Source organism: Rutidosis leptorrhynchoides, chromosome 3, assembly GCF_046630445.1.
Source record: "Rutidosis leptorrhynchoides isolate AG116_Rl617_1_P2 chromosome 3, CSIRO_AGI_Rlap_v1, whole genome shotgun sequence".
NCBI lineage: Eukaryota > Viridiplantae > Streptophyta > Magnoliopsida > Asterales > Asteraceae > Rutidosis > Rutidosis leptorrhynchoides.
In genome coordinates, this window is record NC_092335.1 from 394,253,141 (window position 1) to 394,269,125 (window position 15,985).

The 15,985-nt window shown below is 36.4% G+C and overlaps 1 pseudogene; it reads right to left on the reverse strand.

Moving 5' to 3' along the window:
* Positions 1-210: 210 nt before the first annotated feature.
* LOC139901350 (probable trehalose-phosphate phosphatase 8) lies at positions 211-3,864 on the reverse strand (annotated as a pseudogene).
* Between the last annotated feature and the right edge of the window lie 12,121 nt (positions 3,865-15,985).

Consider the following 15,985-nt stretch of genomic DNA (forward strand, 5'->3'; position numbering starts at 1 on the left):
ACGAAAAGTTCTAACCGATTATTTGATATAGGTAATGCTATTTCTTAAAGATGTAGTAGAATTCTCCAACAGCGACAAGCGATCATGAATGAAGATATTATGGTGAGTTTGCGAGTTCTTTCACATTAATGGTTGTCAAGCAAGAAGATGATAGCTGGAGACTTTGAATTATGGTAGTCAGATTCTAAAAAATTTGGTGGTTTAAGGGTGTTATTGTATTTTGGACCGTAAGGTATAAACAACTTCAATTTCTTTTGGAGTTTCTGAAACCAAAATGCCAAATCCTTTTTTACGTGTACGTAAAAGCTTGAACGCATCTTCATCTGTGCGATCGTCACCAATATAGATTGCTAATACATCTTTTGTTTCATCGTATATTCGTATCCTATATATAATGAACAAAAAATAATTAATACACATTGAATGTTTTTAATGAAAATTTTTTCATCAATATATAAAGTCTCAATTAAAGAAGTTTTCAATACCTAATGTAGTCAACAAAAATTCGACGGCTTTGCCCTTGTCCCATTCAATTTCTGGTCGTATCTCTAAGACCATTCCTCCAGATTTCAAACAAGATCAGTATAATCTTTAAGAACAAATTTAATTCGTTCTGCCAAATCGCTCCAGCTCTATAAACATTTACAAAATATGTTTAGCTTTGTTATACTAACAAATGAATTTAAATGTTTATGCAAACGGAGGATATTAAATCGGATTGTACATGTTCCTTAACATGCCTGTAATGAACCCATAAACAGAACTTATTTTTTTCCACACTAACACCATTAATGATCTTTGTTATTTATGATAATTTTCTACAAACCTAGAAAGAAAAAATTCATAATTATTTGAATTTTATAATAATTTTTTGAGTTTCTACATTTAAAATTTAATAACGATAATAATAATTCTGATGAAGATAAAGTGTGTTAGGAAAACAATTTCAATGTTGATTATACTGTTGCAAATATCAGGCGATCGATTGATGAGGCAATGTTACCATCATTACAGTATAGCACAAGGTGGAGTAAGTTTATACCATTGAAAGTGAATATTTTTATTTTGCGTGTAGCTTTAAATAGACTTCCAACAAGATACAATCTTTTTGACCGAGGTGTGGTAAGATATTGGTTGTCCTCATTGTAGTTGTGGTGTTGAAGTTTTAAATCATGTTTTATTCTCGTGTGTTGTAGCAAAAGATTTATGGCAAAAAATTGGGCTATGGACCGAAGTAAACATAGATTGTTTTGATTCATGGGCTACATGGACAAATTGGTTCGATAATTGGGTTAGCCATCATCTTCAAAGGATCGATTTTACGTTATCGTAGCGACTATGGTTTGGGTGCTGTGGAGGTTTCGTAATGGTGTTATTTTTTTCAGCGTCTAACATAAGGAAAGATGAGTTATATGATTCAGTTAGAAGCGTTTCTTATTCTTGGTTATCTAGTAGATGTAAACTTTATGTTTCTTGAAACAATTGGCTTATAAAGCCTTTGTAGTTGTATTGTTTTCTTTTTGCTTCTAGTTTCTTACTAGAAGTCGTAATAAAAGTTATTGCTAGTAATATTATTGTATGCAGTCTACCTCGTTAATCGTTGGTAAAAAAACTCTTGGCTGGTTCGCAAAGGATTTCCCTAAAAGACAAAATACGCATAACTAATCACGTAGGCTTTTTTGAGTGGCCACCGAGTTGTCCAATGAAGTACACCACTCGAGTTTAATTCATGGTTATGCCAAATTGTTCAAAGTGGGAGTGTGACTAGATGGTGCGCATAATGCGCAATTCACCCGGTACCAGGTCTCACGCTCGGTGGCTTGGTTACCCGAGGTTCTACCTTCTATGGGGGAGCCAAAGTGCTTGTTCATAGGAGGGTTCTCTCGCTTATCAAAAATAAAAAATACGTATAACTGAAAGCAACTTTATTAGTCCTTTAATTTTTTTATTTTATACGGTATAAAAAAAAATATTAAACTACTACGTACTATAACTTTTAGTTTAATTCTAAAAATTATTAATAACATGCAAAGTGTATATAGTTTAGTAAAAAAAAAGTTGTTCACTCAATTTCAATCTAAAGTTTTATTTTATTTTACTTTACAAATAAAATAGGAGTACGAATTCATTTACGTGTATTTGTTTTTATTTTTAATTTTTTCAATTTATACCTTTTGTTGCTTGCTAGAAGATGGCTCAGTGATATCCATGCCATAATTACAAATCTGTAACACAAAAAATAAAACAAAAAATAATTTAATATAAATACACGCTTTAAATTATTGAGATTGAATTATAACTTTGACTAATATACAACACTTAACCAAATAAAGAGAATGTACCTTGTTAATGCATCTCCCGGTAACTATAGCAATCTCGAAGTATTTTGCAACATTTTTTTACCACTTTTCTCATCTGTTTTTATCATAAAAGAAATTTATAAGTTAAACATACAAGATCTATTCGTTTATGCAACTATATCTATATATTATATCTATACTAGAGCGTAAAAAAAATAGAGATATAAATTAAACCTCTGTAGTCATGTAAGCTTGATCCGGATCTTTAACAATTGAAGACAACGTTCCATCGTAATCTAGAAAAATCACAACTTTTTTCATTTTGGCAGCAGCCATAATCTTTTCAAAAGAATCCAACGCAGAAGGATGTTTCATCTATATTGAAAAAAGAATATAAATACTTAAAAAACAGTTGTTTTTTGCCATAATCTTTTTCAATTGACAACTGCTAGGCAAAAAACAACTGTTTTTTAAGGTTTTTTTTTCTAATATAGATGAAACATCCTTCTGCGTTGGATTCTTTTGAAAAGATTATGGCTGCTGCCAAAATGAAAAATGTTGTGATTTTTCTAGATTACGATGGAAGGTAGTCTTCAATTGTTGAAGATTCGGATCAAACTTACATGACAATAGAGGTTTAATTTATATCTCTAATTTTTTTACGCTCTAGTATAGATATAATATATAGATATAGATGTATAAACGAATAAATCTTGTATGTTTAATTTATAAATTTCTTTTATGATAGAAACAAACTAGAAAAATGGTAAAAAAAAAAATTGTTGCAAAATGCTTCCAGACCGCTATAGTTACCGGGAGATGCATTAACAAGATACATTTTCTTTATTTGGTTAGGTAAGTTATAATTCAATCTCAATAATTTAAAGAGTGTATATAAATATTAGACTCTTTTTTGTTTTACTTTTTGTGTTACAGATTTGTAATCATGGCATGGATATCATTGAGCCATCTTCTAGCAAGCAACAAAAGGTATAAATTGAAAAAATTAAAAATAAAAACAAATACACTAAAATGAATTCGTTCTCTATTTTATTTGTAAAGTAAAATAAAATAAAACTTTAGATTTAAATTGAGTGAGCAACTATTTTTTCTTTTTACTAAACTCTATATACTTTGCATGTTAGTAATAATTATAATTATTAGAATTAAACTAAAAGTTATAGTACGTAGTAGTTTAATATTTTATTTTTAATTTTTTGTCGTATAATAAAAAAAAAGTGAAAGGACTAATCAAGTTGCTATCACTTATGCTTATTTTTTATTTTTGGTAAGCGTTATTCCTTTTAAAACATAAACTCTAAATCTTTATTTTCTTCCTTAACATAAGTAAACTGACTTGACTTAAAGAATATATAACCTTATCTTGTATGTCTCAAAAACATCATATATCACTCGATTTAATCATTTAATAAAAAACGAAAGAAAAGCGTTAATAAAGTAATTATGTACTTACAAGCCATCTCTCTTTGGCTTCGATGTCTTGGGAGGAGTTTCTTGTCGGAGACAATGATCTCAGAGCATTCATCATTGGTATGTTAGTCATCTTAATGAACTAATGAGATAAGAAGCTAGAAATTAAGAGAAAGAATATGTAGCGACCCGACAAAATCGTCATTGACGGCGCCGTCTACTTAGGTACCGTTACGTAGTCATAAGTCTTTAAAACAACGTTTGACCAAAATATGTCACATTCATTTCAAATGTAAGGATGTTTCAAGGTTTAAAAAAGTAGTTCAATGACTAGTTACATTACAACATTTAAAGTACAAATGAAACCTATACGACACAATTTAAAGTAAGTCAAAAGACGCTCCATGTATGCATGTATACTCGAAATCCAAGCAAGTATCAAAAAGTAGAGTGCGGAAGCATATATCACTTAGCATTCAAGGACCTGAGAAAAACATAGAAAATCTGTCAACGAAAACGTTGGTGAAATCATAGGTTTAGTAAGTATATTGTATTGAACCACAAGATTCAGTATAAAGTGATTATCCAAATCGTTTACATTCCAAAAGTTGTTGTTTGTATCATGAGCACTCAATTATCAAGACTTAACTTAATAGTACCTCTGCATCATAGTGTTAGAACCTACACTATATCCCGAAAATACGTTTCATTCATCCGAATGAGGGTTCGTCAAACCCGTATGGCCACAACATAAGTTCTCGCTTACACCCTACAAGTGTAACTAATGATAATTGGACTTGAGGATTTCTGTTCTAACTCGTACGTAGAATGTTTGTTTTCGTACTTGTGTTCACTTTGTAAAATGAAACATTTATGTTTTCTCATCCCAAGTATAAGTATAAAAGAGTAAAAGTGGGACTATGATCTCACCTTGAGTGCACGAGAATAAATATACTTCGCAAAGTTAACGTGTGTAAGAACGAATGCTAGTCTTGACCTAAACAATAGGTTGTATCAATATCGGTAAAGTATCAAGTCAGTCAAAGTGTTTAATTAGTCCTATGGCTCGTTATGACTCGATTAATATAGCATGTGAGCCAAATTGTCAAGTTTCATGCAAGATACAAGTATAAACGCAAGTTAGAACGATTGCATAAGCGTTTGGTTAAGTTTGACTAAAAGTCAAACTTGGTCAAAGTCAAAGTCAACGGGGTTGGGTCTGGTTTCCAACCATTACACATAAAAACGTAGTCATATATAAGCATGTTGGCAAAATTTCATGTTAAACGGAGTTGCGAGTAAGCGGGAACGAATTTGCAAAAATCAAATAGTGGGCTAGGTCAGGGGGAATCTCGCGACCGCGAGTCCAAACCTTGCGATCGCGAAGTGGCCTTTTTCAGCATCTCGCGACCGCGAGTCGAAACCTTGTGATCGCGAAGTGGCCTTTTTCAGCAGCTGTTTTGCTGATTTGTGGTATGCACGAACCAAACTTCAAATAACCATAAATCGAGAACCGTAAACATTCAAAACACGTATCTTATATCGTTGAAAAGGTAATTTAACGAGGAATACAACTAAACACATTTCATTAAACAAAAACATCATTTACCATAATCGAATCCTCGTCAAGTGATCATTAAGAGTTCGTTTTCAAAGTTTCAAGTTCATAAATTGCATAAGATGATTCGGGAACTTAATACACACATATAATACGTCGTTTCGTAGATAATTACGCATACATTACTACTAAACACTTATAAACGACATTGCAAGGCTTTTTAATGCATCAACAATCACATTTAAGGCTATCAAACCCTAACTAACAATCATAAAATCCTTAATCATTTTAATGAGGCTTTTTCCAAGTCAACTTACATACCAAATTGTAGCTAGTGATGCTAGTAACACATTTAATACATGCACTTTTAACATCTAACAACATTTAATCAAACAAATCTCAAGATTAAGCAAGTCATCTTCAAGTTTAAGCTAGTTACATCAAAGTAGCAAGAACTAGCAAATAAATCACATAATCATGTTAGACTTGAGCCATAGACACTAATTAACACACACTTTTAAGTTTTAAAGATCAAGAACAAGAAATTTAGTATTTTTAGAAAGTTACCCAAACGAGATGAAGTTGGTATGGATTCGAAGAGGAAGATGCAAGGATTCCAAATATGTAATTTGTTTTGAAGAACACTTGCTAGATCGAATTTAGATGATGAATTTGTGTTTGAGGGTTTGAGAGCATAAAGTGAAAGTATTAGGAGAAAGAGGAGGTGATGAATGAATGGAGGAGAAAGGGTTTGACTAGTTGACCTAGTCAAATCTTTGGTCTCTTGGCAACATTGGTCCCTCAAGTTTAAATACGGGTGCGTGAATTAACCAAACGAATTACCTTAAATACGTAGAATAAACGATAGATGTTATAATTAAATAACGGACTTTAAATTTGGTAAACAGAAAGTAAACAGAAAAAGGCGGGTCATTACATTACCTACTCCTTAAAAGAAATTCCGTCCCGAAATTTAAGTAGGTGTAGTGGTCGTTGTTTCTTCCTCGGGATCTTGCGTTGCCAACTCTAAGAATAAGTGAGGATACTTTCTTTGAATTTTATCTTGTCTTTCCCAAGTAAACTCGGGTACCCTTTTGGCATTCCAACGAACTTTGACAATCGGGATTTTGCTTTGTTTTTGCGTTTTGACGGAGTGGTCCACAATTTCAACCGGTTCTTCCACAAAATGTAGTTTGTCATCAATAGTAAGCTCCTCAAGAGGGATAACGAGTTCGGGTTCGGCAAAACACTTCTTCAAATTTGATACATGGAAAGTAGGATGAACGGAGCTCAATTGAGGCAGAAGATCTAATCGGTAAGCAACGGTTCCAATACGCTCCAAGATTTTAAAAGGACCAATGTATCGCGGATTTAGTTTTCCACGTTTCCCGAAACGGATTACACCTTTCCAAGGTGAAAACATTACACGATCACCCACTTGGAACTCGAGATCCTTACGTCTAATGTCGGTATAACTCTTTTGACGACTACAGGCCGTCCTGAGCCTATCTCGGATTTGAATGATCTTCTCGGTTGTTTCATGAATGAGTTCGGGTCCGGTGATTTGCTTGTCGCCTACTTCGGCCCAACAAAGAGGAGAACGAAATTTTCGGCCATATAACGCTTTGAACGGTGCAGCGTTAATACTCGCGTGATAACTATTGTTGTAGGAGAATTCGGCGAGAGGCAAGTGCTTTTCCCAAGCTTTTTCGAAATTGATAACACAAGCTCGTAACATATCTTCCAAAGTTTGAATTGTGCGTTCGCTCTGTCCATCGATTTGTGGATGATACGCAGTGCTCATGTCTAATCGTGTTCCCGACACTTCTTGTAAGGTACGCCAAAATCTAGAAACAAAAGGGCCATCTCAGTCAGAAATAATCGATAAGGGTATACCATGACGGGATACAATCTATTTTATGTATAATTGTGCAAGTTTTTTCATTTTTTCGGTTTCCTTCATGGCTAGGAAGTGGACGGATTTGGTGAGACGGTCAACAATAACACAAATGGTATCATAACCGCCCGCCGTTTTCGGTAGTTTTGTGATAAAATCCATCGTTATTCTTTCCCACTTCCATTGCGGGATTTCGGGTTGTTGGAGTAACTCGGGTGGTCTTTGATGTTCGGCTTTGACTTTGGAGCAAGTTAGGCACTTTCCAACATAAGTAGCAACGTCCCTTTTAATGTTCGGCCACCAATATTGTTCCTTGAGATCGTGGTACATCTTACCGGAACCGGGTTGAATCGAATACCTTGACTTATGGGCTTCGTCTAGAATAAGGCTTCGTAAATCCCCATAACTAGGCACCCAAATTCTTCCGGCGAAATATCGGAGTCTGGTCTCCTTAACTTCGAATCGAGAGGCGAGGACGTTCAAGCGTTTGAGAGAAATGTTTTCATCCTTGAGAGCCTCATCTTGGGCTACACGAATTTGATTATTGAGATTGGTATGGATGGTGACGTTTAAAGCTCGAACACTAAGATGCACCATTCTTTCCTTTCGACTTAAGGCATCGGCTACTACATTTGCCTTCCTGGGATGATAACGAAGCTCACAATCGTAATCGTTCAAAGTTTCAATCCATCATCGTTGTCTCATGTTTAGTTGCTTTTGATTGAAGATGTGTTGGAGGCTTTTTTTATAGGTGAAGATGGTACTTTTGGTTCCATAAAGATAGTGTCTCCACATTTGGAGTGCAAAGACAACGGCTCCGGGTTCGAGATCAAGTGTCGTGTAGTTTCGTTCGTGAATTTTCAATTATCGGGAAGCATAAGCAATAACCTTCTTTCGTTGCATTAATACGCACCCAAAACCTTGTTTCGAGGCATCGCAATATACAACAAAATCATCATTGCCTTCGGGAAGCGACAAGATATGGGCGGTGGTTAACTTTTTCTTCAAGATTTGAAACGCGGACTCTTGTTCGGTTGACCAAATGAATTTCCTTCCCTTGTGAGTTAACACGGTTAGAGGACGTGCAACCAAAGAGAAATTTTCGATGAATCTACGATAGTACCCGATGAGGCCTAAGAATTGTCGAATGTGAGTAGGAGTGGTAGGGGTTTCCCATTTGCTAATGGCTTCGATTTTTGCGGGATCAACTTTAATACCTTGATCGCTTACAACATGACCAAGAAATTGAACTTCCTATAACCAAAATTCACACTTGGAGAATTTGGCATAGAGTCGTTCTTGTCTAAGGAGTTCAAGCACGAGTCGGAGGTGTTGTTCATGTTCTTCTTCGCTTTTAGAATAGACCAAGATATCATCGATGAAAACAATAACGAATTTGTCGAGGTACGGCTTGCACACGCGGTTCATGAGGTCCATGAATACCGCCGGTGCATTAGTTAACCCGAATGGCATTACAAGAAACTCAAAACTACCATAACAAGTCCGGAAAGCGGTTTTGGAGACATCTTCACCCTTAACCCTTATTTGGTGATAACCCGAGCGGAAATCGATTTTTGAATATACACAAGATCCTTGTAGTTGATCAAAGAGGTCATCGATGCGTGGGAGAGGATATCGGTTCTTAACCTTCAATTTATTTAGTTTACGATAATCGATGCACATTCGTAGGGATCCATCTTTCTTTTTAACGAATAAAATCAGAACACCCCATGGTGAATGGCTAGGTTGGATAAAACCACGGTCAAGTAGTTCTTGAATTTGACTTTGTAATTCTTGCATTTCGGATGGAGAAAATCTATACGGTGCACGTGCTACGGGTGCGGCTCCCGGAATAAGATCGATCTGAAATTCAACCGGTCGATGAGGTGGAAGACCTGGCAATTCGTCGGGAAAAACATCAAAAAACTCACTAACAATTGGCACATCATCGATATGCTTCTCATCGGTCTCGACTTTCTTAACGTGGGCTAGGATCGCGAAACAACCTTTACGAAGATATTTTTCAACTTTAAGGCACGAGACGAGGTTGAGTCCGGTTCAACTCTTATCGCTATAGACAATCAAAGGTTCACCATTCTCGATAGGAATTTGAATCACTTTAAGATCACAAAGGATGTGAGATTTCATTTTGGCTAACCAATCCATACCAATTATTACATCGAAGCTCCCTAGTTCTATAGGTATCAAGTCAATTTCAAACTCTTTACCCATTAAGTTTAACGTACACCCCCGATAAAATTTGTCGGCACTCAATAGTTTCCCGTTGGCCACTTCAATGGTATAAGTAGTATCTAGTAGGAGTGGTGGAGTGCAAAAAGAATGAGTCAAAGTCTTGGATACAAAACTCTTATCGGCACCCGAATCGAATAAGCAAGAGACATAAGAATTGTTGAAAAGAAACGTACCCGTGACTAGTTCATTGTCATCTCGGGCTTCCTCGGTGTTAATGTTGAAAGCTCGACTGCATGCATTGGGGTTAGCTTTCTTCTTTGGGCATGCGTTCTTATAATGACCCAGTTGGCCACATTCATAACAAACACCCGGTCTTGGTGCATTGAGCCCCTTTTGAGCGACGTGAGTGGTATTTCTACAATCATGGGCTATATGTCCACTTCTTTGACATTTGATTCAAAATGGCCTTCCACATTCACCCAAATGATGTTTGTGGCACTTGTTGCAATACGGCAAATTTTCGGCATAACCTTTCTTGCCGTCGGAAGTGAAAAGCTTTTTAGTGAAGTTGTTGTTATTGTAGTTGCTTAATGGAGTGGCTTCCCATTTTCTTTTGTTGCCACCCAATTTATCCTCGGCCTTAGGTGCCGGTACTACGATTTCATCCACCGTTTCAATCAATTGGCGGGCCATCTTTAAAGCTTCTTGTAGGTTGGCGGGTTTGGATGACATTACCCCGTGTTTGATGCTCTTAGGAAGGCCATCCATGTAAAGTTCAACTCTTAGGGACTCGGGAGTCACGAGAGCCGGACACATTAAGGCTAGCTCGGCAAACCGTTGATATAAGCTTTGAGGTCGTTTCCGACCTCTTTTAAACTTCTTAGCTCGTTTTCGAGCCTTCGAGTCTCTTCACGCGGAAAGTATTCGGTGATCATCTTTTCTTTTAAATCGGCCCAAGAGAAAGCGTGGGTTTCATCGGTACCCACCGATTGTACATACGTATTCCACCATGTGAGAGCGATACCGGCGAAAGTGTGGGTGAAATATTTGACCTTGTCTTGGTCCCGGCAACCGCTTATGCTAAAAACAGCTTCCGTTTGCTCAAACCATCGAGTGAGAGCAACCGGTCCTCCGGTCCCATCGAAAGTTTGAGGTTTACACCCTATGAAAGCTTTGTAGGAGCATCCCTCGATTGAATTACCAGCTCCATTGTTGTTGTTGTTGTTGTGGTTGATGTTATGTTATTGTTGTTGGAAGAGTGACCGGCTATGGCCGCATCTATGGCGGTGGCTATCATTCGTTGAAGAGCTTGTTCGGGAGTTTCATTGCATGGAACTCGGCGAGGAGGCATTGTTCCTTCAAGACATAAGAATTTCGTTGATTAGTATTCTCAATAATACTAATCGTGATATGGAATAAAGATAGATAGAAAATTTTCCTTGACCCGCCCTAAATTCTTTATGACATAATGTCAGAATGTCCATATGAGCCACCGTAATATAATCCCGGCAATTATATTACACTAATTCATATGTGCATTCGACATTACCTCATAAAGTCAAGATGGTGTGTCAATCAAATTAAACAACGTGAGATTAAGATGAAATAGGAGTTAGATACGAATGGAAGAGTTCAAGTATAATGCACAAGTAGTCAAGCAAGTCCTACTTCAAGTATATATGTCGGTTGTAGTCTAGACTCACTAATATACCCTATGACTCGGGGTTGACACAAATGAGCTCTAAATCCTTACAACCAACGCTCTGATACCATCTGTAGCAACCCGACAAAATCGTCATTGACAGCGCCGTCTACTTAGGTCCCGTTACGTGGTCATAAGTCTTTAAAACAACGTTTAACCAAAATATGTCGCATTCATTTCAAATGTAAGGATGTTTCAAGGTTTACAAAAGTAGTTCAACGACTAGTTACATTACCACGTTTAAAGTACAAATGAAACCTATGCGACACAATTTAAAGTAAGTCAAAAGACGCTCCATGTATGCATGTATACTCGACATCCAAGCAAGTATCAAAAAGTAGAGTGCGGAAGCATGTATCACTTAGCATTCAAGGACCTGAGAAAAACATAGAAAATCTGTCAAACGAAAACATTGGTGAAATCATAGGTTTAGTAAGTATATTGTATTGAACCACAAGATTTAGTATAAATTGATTATCCAAATCGTTTACATTTCAAAAGTTGTTGTTTGTATCACGAGCACCCAATTATCAAGACTTAACTGAATAGTACCTCTGCATCATAGTGTTAGAACCTACACTATATCCCAAAAATACGTTTCATTCATCCGAATGAGGGTTCGTAAAACTCATATGGCCACACCACATAAGTTCTTGCTTACGCCCTACAAGTGTAACTAATGATAATTGGACTTGAGGATTTCTGTTCTAACTCGTACGTATAATGTTTGTTTTCGTACTTGTGTTCACTTTGTAAAACGAAACGTTTATGTTTTCTCATCCCAAGTATAAGTATAAAAGAGTAAAAGTGGGACTATGATCTCACCTTGAGTGCACGAGAATAAATATACTTCACAAAGTTAACGTGTGTAAGAACGAATGCTAGTCTTGACCTAAACAATAGGTTGTATCAATATCGGTAAAGTATAAAGTTAGTTAAAGTGTTTAATTAGTCCTATGGCTCGTTATGACTCGATTAATATAGCATGTGAGTCAAATTGTCAAGTTTCATGCAAGATATAAGTATAAATGCAAGTTAGAACGATTGCATAAGCGTTTGGTTAAGTTTGACTGAAAGTCAAACTTGGTCAAAGTCAAAGTCAACGGGGTCGGGTCGGGTTTCCGACCATTACACATAAAAACGTAGTCGTATATAAGCATGTTGGCAAAATTTCATGTTAAACGGAGTTGCGAGTAAGCGGGAACGAATTTGCAAAAATCAAAAAGTAGGCTAGGTCAGGGGAATCTCGCGACCGCGAGTCCAAAACTTGCGATCGCGAAGTGGCCTTTTTCAGCATCTCACGACCGCTAGTCGAAACCTTGTGATCGCGAAGTGGCCTTTTTCAGCAGCTGTTTTGCTGATTTGTGGTATGCACGAACCAAACTTCAAATAACCATAAATCGAGAACCGTAAACATTCAAAACACGTATCTTATATCGTTGAAAAGGTAATTTAACGAGGAATACAACTAAACACATTTCATCAAACAAAAACATCATTTACCATAATCAAATCCTCGTCAAGTGATCATTAAGAGTTCGTTTTCAAAGTTTCAAGTTCATAAATTGCATAAGATGATTCGGGAACTTAATATACACATATAATATGCCGTTTCATAGGTAATTACACATACATTACTATTAAAAACTTACAAACAATATTTCAAGGCTTTTTAATGCATCAACAATCACATTTAAGGCTACCAAACCCTAACTAACAATCATAAAATCCTTAATCATGTTAATGAGGCTTTTTCCAAGTCAACTTACATACCAAATTGTAGCTAGTGATGATAGTAACACATTTAATACATGCCCTTTTAACATCTAACAATATTTAATCAAACAAATCTCAAGATTAAGCAAGTCATCTTCAAGTTTAAGCTAGTTACATCAAAGTAGCAAGAACAAGCAAATAAATCACATAATCATGTTAGACTTGAGCCATAGACACTAATTAACACACTTTTAAGTTTTAAATATCAAGATCAAGAAATTTAGTGTTTTTAGAAAGTTACCCAAACGAGATGAAGTTGGTATGGATTCGAAGAGGAAGACGCAGGGATTTCAAATATGTAATTTGTTTTTAAGAACACTTGCTAGATCGAATTTAGATGATGAATTTGTGTTTGAGGGTTTGAGAGCATAAAGTGGAAGTATTAGGAGAAAGAGGAGGTGATGAATGAATGGAGGAGAAAGGGTTTGACTAGTTGACCTAGTCAAATCTTTGGTCTCTTGGCAACATTGGTCCCTCAAGTTTAAATACAGGTGCGTGAATTAACCAAACGAATTAACTTAAATACGTAGAGTAAACGATAGATGTTATAATTAAATAACGGACTTTAAATTAGGTAAACGGAAAGTAAACGGAAAAAGGCGGGTCATTACAGAATATTAGAATGAGGAAATGATAAGAATTAGTGTGTAACGAGGTCCAGTCCGGCCGCGCGTTGCGGCGGGATAGTCGGTTTTGCACCATCTGAACAACTCTCGTATTATAAACCCAAAAGCAAACAATATACACAGTATGATGTACGTTCGTTCGCAAACAAAAAGACAAACAAAAAAATTTAAACATACCTTCTAATGCTTAACGAAATAAAAAATAAAAAATTATGATGCATCCTTGAATCTGCTTCAAATCACAGCCACATACTAAGACTCTACACGAACACATCAAACTACCCTTTTGAACAAACAAAGTAAATAAACAACTAACAATAATAGATAATTAGATTTTTTTATGTATTATAGTTTGAATCATGTGATTCGATCTCTAAACTTGATAATTTTATTATACCGATATTACATACATATACGTAGATGCTCAAATTTGCGTTGTCATTAGTTTTGGAAAATCTTACATGCGCAAAGTGTTCACGTTTGCTTACTCTTATGACTTTTGCCATAATGAGAAGCTACTTATGATGGTATCTTCCTCGGGAATTCCATCGTGGCACGTGATCGTTTGGACTTATGGCTATTTTATTTGGAGGATCAGTAAGTAATCAGGTGACATTTAGAGAAATACAACTTAAGAGTTTCGAGCGGCTGTCAAATAGGCGTAAAAAAGGATTAATGAATTGGTTCAAGTTGCTGCTGTGAAAAAAGATGTAATAACGTTGAAGTTTGAAGAAAACTTTTACCTGGTTGATGACTTCAATTATTGCAGCTGATTCTTCGGGAGAATACCTTAATCAAAAGATGGTAGAAGGATCACGATGAATGATACCTTAGCACATGAAATATAGCAATTGTGTGTATTTTCATAACTTCCAATCTTGACTTCTCAATCTTCCATAAACTATCAAAAGCGTCAAAAAAGTTATTTTCTCGTAGTGCTTGATTGTTGAGCATATTTGTTATCCAACTGTCAAATAACAGAATAGGGATAAGTTAACCAAATTCGTTTTGGGCATCTGCTTCTGTTTTGGGTTGAAATTGCACTTGGACGTGAATGTTGGAATGGTTAAATTATTTATTGTGCAACAGTTCGTTTTTGTATATAGATATATTTGTCAAGTGCTATTCTATCTGATGATTTCCAGCCGTATCTTCTAGATGTTTCCATTCTAGCCGTAATCTAGATTTTTCTAGATTTTCAAAGAAGCCGGTTGAAGAAGCAAAGTTGGAAACAATTACGGCTAGCCACTTGTTTGACAACTCATATGGAAGTATTCAAATTGGAAACGATTACGGCTAGCCACCTTTTTATGCATTCACACCAATCCCGTTCACACTTTTCCACCTCCTCAATTTTTTCCTATAAATAGAGGTGGAAACCTTCATTATAATGCATTCAGAAAAGTGTAATCACACCTAGTTAGTGTGTGCGAGTTAAATGTGTAATCCTAACCAAGATTGAATACATCCCTAGAGAGTTGTGAGAATTCCTAGTGTGTTAGCCTAGGTTAGAGGCGTTGGTCGAGTGTTTGAGTTTTCTGAAGTTTTCAACCCCGTTTGTGTTGAAAAGTTATTTTTAAGGTGATAATATCCACGGAAGAGTCAGGATCATCTTTCGGAGCCATGATTATGCTCACTGCCACCAACTACACGCTGTGGAAACCTCGGATGGAAGATCTCCTCAACTGTAAGGATTTGTTTGACCCTATTGAATTAAAGGGTACAAATCCTGATTCCGCCAAAGAGAAAGAGTGGAAGAAGTTAAACCGAAAAACTATTGGTCAAATCCGTCAATGGATTGATCATAGTGTCTTCCACCATGTTGTACAAGAGACAGACGCATATGTCCTCTGGAAAAAGTTGGAGGACATGTACCAGGCCAAGACTGCTTGGAATAAAGCGTTGTTGATGAGGCGTTTAGTCAACATGAAGCTTAAAAGTGAAACTTCAGTTGCCGAGCATACCAGTGAGTTCCAGAGCTTGGTCAACCAGTTATCGTCTGTAGAGATGCCGCTTGGCGATGAAGTTCAGGCGCTACTGCTACTTAGTTCTCTTCCCGATAGTTGGGAAACGCTGGTAGTAACACTCAGCAACTCAGCCCCGAATGGCAAACTTACCATGTCAATGGTCAAGGATGCCCTATTCAGTGAAGAGGCAAGGAGAAAGAACATGGGCACAGATCAGACCCTTGCCTTTGTCACAGAGAATCGGGGGAGACAACAAATAAGTAGCAAAAATAAATGGAGAGGCAGAAGTAAGAGCAGGGGCAGGTCCTCTGATAGCAGAAAATCAATATATAAATGCTTTCATTGTGGATTAGAGGGGCATATGAAGAAGAACTGCTACAGATTGAAAGAAGAACAAGGTCAGAGCAGTTCACAATCAAAAATAAAGGTGGAGAAACATTAGTTACTATCACTGGTGATGTAGCTTATTGTTCAACCCATGATGAGGCATGCCTTCACGTCTCACGAGGAGAAGACACGGAATGGGTGGTAGATA